Consider the following 6,153-nt stretch of genomic DNA (forward strand, 5'->3'; position numbering starts at 1 on the left):
AAACTTTCAGGATTTGAAGGTAATTCTGAATGAAGATGGAGAAGAGTTGATGATCACTGGAAGATATTTCTGCTTCCAGAGCTGAACGACTTCAGAACAGACACAGAGTAACCAAACTACTTAGCACGTAGTGTGATTTTTCCCACCACAGCTTAACTAAGGGTTTCTCTGTCCAAGACAGGCTTACGCCAGACCCAGCTGGAGCACTGAACCAGGATTTGATGCTTCAGAGATGAGCCACTGTCCGTAAACTCATGACCGAAGCAAAATGCCACAATCCTTTCTATTCATGGAGTGTCTCGTTGCTACAAACCAGGCACAACTGCGTCATGGTCACTCAGCTTTCCAGGCTGGAGAACAAGGGTCCAGGTCCAGTAAAGCATTTACAGTTAAAGGGATGAACCTCCACAGGCCAACAGAGTTGCCGGCAGATTCATAGGCCATTCATTTGGTACATTCATGAAACAACGGAGACAAATAAAAATCATTAACAATAATTCCTGTAGTGGAGAAAAAACAACCCAACCTTCACTCTGGTCAGCATCTCCAGGGGCTGACCCTGCTGAAAGAGGCTCGACAATCTGAGGCTATGTTGGAGTTCTTAAGGCAAACCCAAAATAGGGCGAATTAGAAGAAATAATAGCCCTGATGTGTCTCCTGATTATTCTTGTTCTTTTGTGGACTCTGGTCACTCACTGAAAACACGAGCTTGTCATCTTTGCATAAGAGAGCATGTGTCCCTCACTATTAATGGTGAAATAAACAGAATTGTACAACTTGTCATAATAATGAAAAAGTAGAAAACCGACATCCATCCTAGGTTGTCCTGGACCAAAGACACTAAATACTGGCCCACGGCAGATCCAATACTCCCTGTTCCATTAACAATCCCAGTGACTCATCACCAAAGCCTCATTGCTCTCTCAGATCAGTGCCTGATGACCAAGGTTCACAGAAATAGCAGAGATAATCGCATTAGATGTGAAGTCAAGTGGGCCTTAAGAAGCATCACTACAAACAGCTAGTGGAGGTGATGGAATTCCAGTTGTGCTCTTTCAAATCCTAAAAGATAATGCAGTGAAAGTGCTGCACTCAATATGCCAGCAAATGTGGAAAACTCAGCAGTGGCCACAGGACTGAAAAAGGTCAGCTTTCATTCCAGTTCCAAAGAAAGGCAATGCTAAAGAATGCTCAAACTACTGCACAACTGCACTCATCTCACGCTAGAGAAGTTAATGCTCAAAATTCTCCAAGCCAGGCTTCAACAGTATGTGAGCCGTAAACTTTCAGATGTTCAAGCTGGATTTAGAAAAAGCAGAAGAACCAGAGATCAAATTTCCAACATCCTTTAGATCATCAAAAAAGCAAGAGAGTTCCAGAAAAACATCTACTTCTGCTTTATTGACTATGCCAATGCCTTTGACTGTGTGGATCACAACAAACTGTGGAAAATTCTGAAAGGGATAGGAATATCAGACCACCTGACCTGCCTTCTGAGGAATCTGTATGCAGGTCAGGAAACAACAGTTATAACTGGACACGGAACAATAGACTGGTTCCAAATCAGGAAAGGAGTACATCAAGGCTGTATATTGTCACCCTGCTTATTTAACTTATAGGCAGAGTACATCATGAGAAATGCCGGGCAGGATGAAGCACAAGTTAGAATCAAGATTTTGGGGAGAAATATCAATAACCTCAGATATGCAGACGACACCACCCTTATGGCAAAAAGCAAAGAAGAACTAAAGAGCCTCTTGATGAAAGAGGAGAGTGAAAAAGTTGGCTTAAATCTCAACATTCAGAAAACTAAGATCATGGCATCCAGTCCCATCACTTCATGGCAAATAGATGGGGAAACAGTGGAAACAGCGACAGACTTTATTTTGGGGGGCTCCAAAATCACTGCAGATAGTGACTGCAGCCATGAAATTAAAAGACGCTTACTCCTTGGAAGAAAAGTTATGACCAACCTAGACAGCATATTAAAAAGTAGAGACAGCACTGGGAAGACCCAGAGGGATGGGATGGGAAGGGAGGTGGGAGGGGGTATCAGGATGGGGAACACATGTAAATCCATGGCTGATTCATGTCAATGTGTGGCAAAAACCACTACAATATTGTAAAGTAACCAGCCTCCAACTAATAAAAATAAATGAAAAAAATAAAAAAATTAAAAGCAGAGACATTACTTTGCCAACAAAGGTCCATCTAGTCAAAGCTCTGGTTTTTTCAGTAGTCATGTATGGATATGAAAGTTGGAGTCTAAAGAAAGCTAAGCACCAAAGAATTGATGCTTTTGAACTGTGGTGTTGGAGAAGATGCTTGAGAGTCCCTTGGACTGCAAGGAGATCCAACCAGTTATCCTAAAGGAAATCAGTCCTGAATATTCATTGGAAGGAGTGATGCTGAAGCTGAAACTCCAATTCTTTGGCCACCTGATGCAAAGAACTGACTCATTGGAAAAGACCCTGATGCTGGGAAAGATTGAAGGTGGGAAGAGAAGGGGACTGCAGAAGAAGAGATGGTTGGATGGCATCACTGACTCAGTGAACATGAGTTTGAGTAAACTCCGGGAGCTGGTGATGGACAGGGAGGCTTGACATGCTGCAGTCCACGGGATCTCAAAGAGTCAGACACAACTGAGCAACTGAACTGAACTGAACTGAATCATGTTAGAAGGTCCACCAATAAAAAATCCTGTGACAAGTGCATTAATGGACTTATCATCTGGAGAGCGATTGTATCCAAGGAGGAACCCGAAGAACAAAAGCAGACTGAGAACTAACACCGGTGCTCTTTTCTGTAACACATGGGAGATGAAGCCTTGCAGCATTCCATCTATAATTCCTCCAACATCTTACCAAATGGACAACTGGTCAGCTTCAGCCTCCTTCCATTTGAAGTTGACTCTCAGATAAAAGGGCAATCAGAAGGAGTAATTCACTAACTTCAAGGGCTTCCCTGGTGGCTCAGCTGGTAAAGAATCTGTCTGCAATGCAGGAAACTCCGGTTCAATTCCTGGGTTGGAAAGATCCCCTGGAGAAGGGATAGACAACCCACTCCAATATTCTTAGGCTTCCCTGGTGGCTCAGCTGGTAAAGAATCTGCCGGCAATGTGGGAGACCTGGGTTCAATCCCTGGGTTGGGAGGATCCCCTGGAGAAGGGAACAGCTACCCACTCCAGTATTCTGACCTGGAGAATTAGTCCATGGGGTCCCAAAGAGTCGGACACAACTGAGTGATTTTTACTTTCAAGCACGCATAGTCCAGGGAATACACTATGACTCTGGGAAGGCAACAAGCCTGGTAGAAGCTTATTGCCTTGACTTGGGTCACAATATTGCCTTCTTGGATTGAATAATTAGGCTCAGCTTCACCTTCATTTTCAGCACCATTCACTCATGGCCTGTGTGAGTCTTCTTCAGAATTTTCTTCTGTCTCAATACCTGGGAGACCGATTTCTTCTGGTGACACCAGGAGTCCAAAGAAGATGATGGTCCCACCAGCAAACTTCACAGCCAGCATCACCAGGAAGGCATACTCATAACCATACTGCGGAATGGAAGAAGCTAGACATGCCCCCAAAATATTGTCCACTGAGGCACTGGCACTCCAGAGACCAAAAACAACGCCTAGTCCAGCTTTCCCAAACCAGTTTCCCATAACAAAAACCATGGTGGGCCAGCAGGTGGACGGCAGCAGGCCATTCAACGATCCCCAGGCTGCAGTACAGCCCCTTGTTGTAGGAACGCAGCCATTCCCTGAGAGCGCCAAAGATGAACGCCGCTAATGCAGAAAAGCACATGTCACAATTTAGAACCCATCGCAAATTCAGCTGATCGGCAAGATACCGCTGATGAGAAGGCCCACAGCATACGAGAAGAGGACAATGGTATCCAGCATTCCGAGTGCTTTCCTCTGCACTGGGAAACACACGGTTGCTGCTCCAGATCGCCACAGGCAGTTCAACGGACTTGTTAAAAGCACTTGGGGCCCACTGCTTAGAGATACTGACTTTGACCTTGCTAAATGTTTTTCTCGATGCATGGAGCAATGGAGTAACTGAAGAAGGTGAGCAGGGACACGACCTCGTGGTGATGGCTGAACCGGGAGAGCAGAGTTCGTCTCTGAAAAATATTTGGCCAGGCCATGTGCCTCCTGACCTTCCTTCTCACTGTGACTTTAAAGTCTGGATAATAGATGGTTTATATCATTTCTTCTTTTGCCACTTTTGCACCAGAGATCTGCAATAGTGGTCAAGCTCCAGCCAGCCACTCTGCTTGCTCTGCTGGGTCAGCCTTGCCCGCAACCACCTTACCCGGGCCGCCACGGCCAGGGTTTCCCCTAATTTCCTTTATTCTTAGTCATCATATAACATGTGCTAGGCGCCAGGAAGAATTCTAAGATGGCCCCAGCGAACTTTACCTTCAGATACCTGATGGACTGTGGTCTGCCAGGCTTCTCTGTCCATGAGGATTCTCCAGGCAAGAATACTGAAGTGGGTTGCCATGCCCTCCTCCAGGGGATCTTCCCTACCCAAGGATCAAACCCAGGTCTCCTGCATTGCAGGCAGATTCTTAACTATCTGAGCCACCAGGGAAGCCCAAGAATACTGGAGTGGGTAGCCTATCCCTTCTCCAGGGGATCTTCTGGACCCAAGAATCAAACCAGGGTCTCCTGCATTGCAGGCAGATTCTTTACCAGCTGAGCTACCAAGGAAGCCAAGAAATATACAAATTCCTCTCTTAAAACAATTTCTCAAACATCCCATCAGAATCCTAATCTCCTTTGTTCTTAGTCATTATGTAGCATGAATTCTAAGATGGCCCCAGTGAAGCTTATCTTTGGATACTCACAGCCTTGTGCAATCCTCTCGCCTTGACCATGAACCAGATCCAGTGGCCTGCTTTCAACATACAGCCGACAGCAAAAGTGAAGGGTAGGGACATCCCTGGTGGTCCAGTGGTAAGGCTCTGAGCTCCCCATGCAGAGGGCCTGGGTACAATCCCTGATTGTGGAACTAGATCTCACAAGCCGCAACAAAAATTTGTATTTAAGAACCATGCAAGTAAAACCCTGGCCTAAGATTTGGTAAAGAGCAAAGTTTTATTCCACTGTAATAGGTTACAGTGGAAAAAAACCTGAACAGCTCTGGGTCCTCCGTAATCAGATTTTTTTCCAAATAAGTCATCTGATTGTGGTGACTGAGGGCCTCTGCCCATGACAGTTCCCAGCCTGGCCTCTCCACCACCCTCCTGCAGTGACTTAGCAGGGCGGTCGCCGTGCAGGTAACCCAACCTTCCCTCTGTAGGGCTCCACCCAGAGCTACAGTGTTACATGTGTAACACGTGTAACGTGTGTTACATGTGTACATGTAACACTCACATGATACATGTGTGTCACTAACCTTTCTCTTTGTGCCACTGGGGGAAAAAGTGCTGTAAGCTTCAGAAGTGGTCACTGTATGTTGTACAAACATCTTTGAAAAAGTGGAAGCCACTCAGTCGTGTCTGACTCTTTGTGACTCCATGGACTGAAGCCTGCCCAGGCTCTGTCCATGGAATTCTCCAGGCCAGAATACTGGAGTGGGTTGCCACACCCTCCTCCAGGAGATCTTCCCAACCCAGGGATCGAACCCAGGTCTCCCAAATTGCAGGTAGATTCTTTACCATCTAAGCCACCAGGCATTGGTCCACAAACATCTGTGGATATATGTGAAATAAAAGTAATATAATGCTCCTACTTAAAAATGCCAAAGAGAAGATTGAAGATCCCACATGCCACAAGTAAGACCCAGGATGGTCAAATAAATAAATAAAAATAAACATTATTGAAAAAAAAAAGAACTAAAACAAAAAAGTAATGGGTATATCACTTCTGAGATGAGCTTTTAAGAGACTGTGTCTTCCATCTTGCTCACTCTTCCTTGCTTGTGATCTGAATGGAAACCAACTGCTGATGTATGAACCGCCCTCTAGAGAGGCCCGCGTGGCAAGGACCTGAGGGTGATCAGCCAACAACCTGCGCGGAGCTGAGGCCTTCACACCATGACCTGTGATGGACTGAGAACTACCAACCCCCGCATGAGTGAGCCTGAAACAGACCCTCCCCTGGTGGAGACTGGAGATAACTGAATATGTTAATTGCAAT

At 45.6% G+C, this 6,153-nt stretch overlaps 1 pseudogene; it reads right to left on the reverse strand.

Annotated features, from left to right (window-relative positions):
* Nucleotides 1–688: 688 nt before the first annotated feature.
* LOC133058472 (sugar phosphate exchanger 3-like) lies at nt 689–4,154 on the reverse strand (annotated as a pseudogene).
* Nucleotides 4,155–6,153: the final 1,999 nt, after the last annotated feature.

This window comes from Dama dama, chromosome 6 (genome assembly GCF_033118175.1).
Source record: "Dama dama isolate Ldn47 chromosome 6, ASM3311817v1, whole genome shotgun sequence".
In the NCBI taxonomy this organism is placed as follows: Eukaryota; Metazoa; Chordata; class Mammalia; order Artiodactyla; family Cervidae; genus Dama; species Dama dama.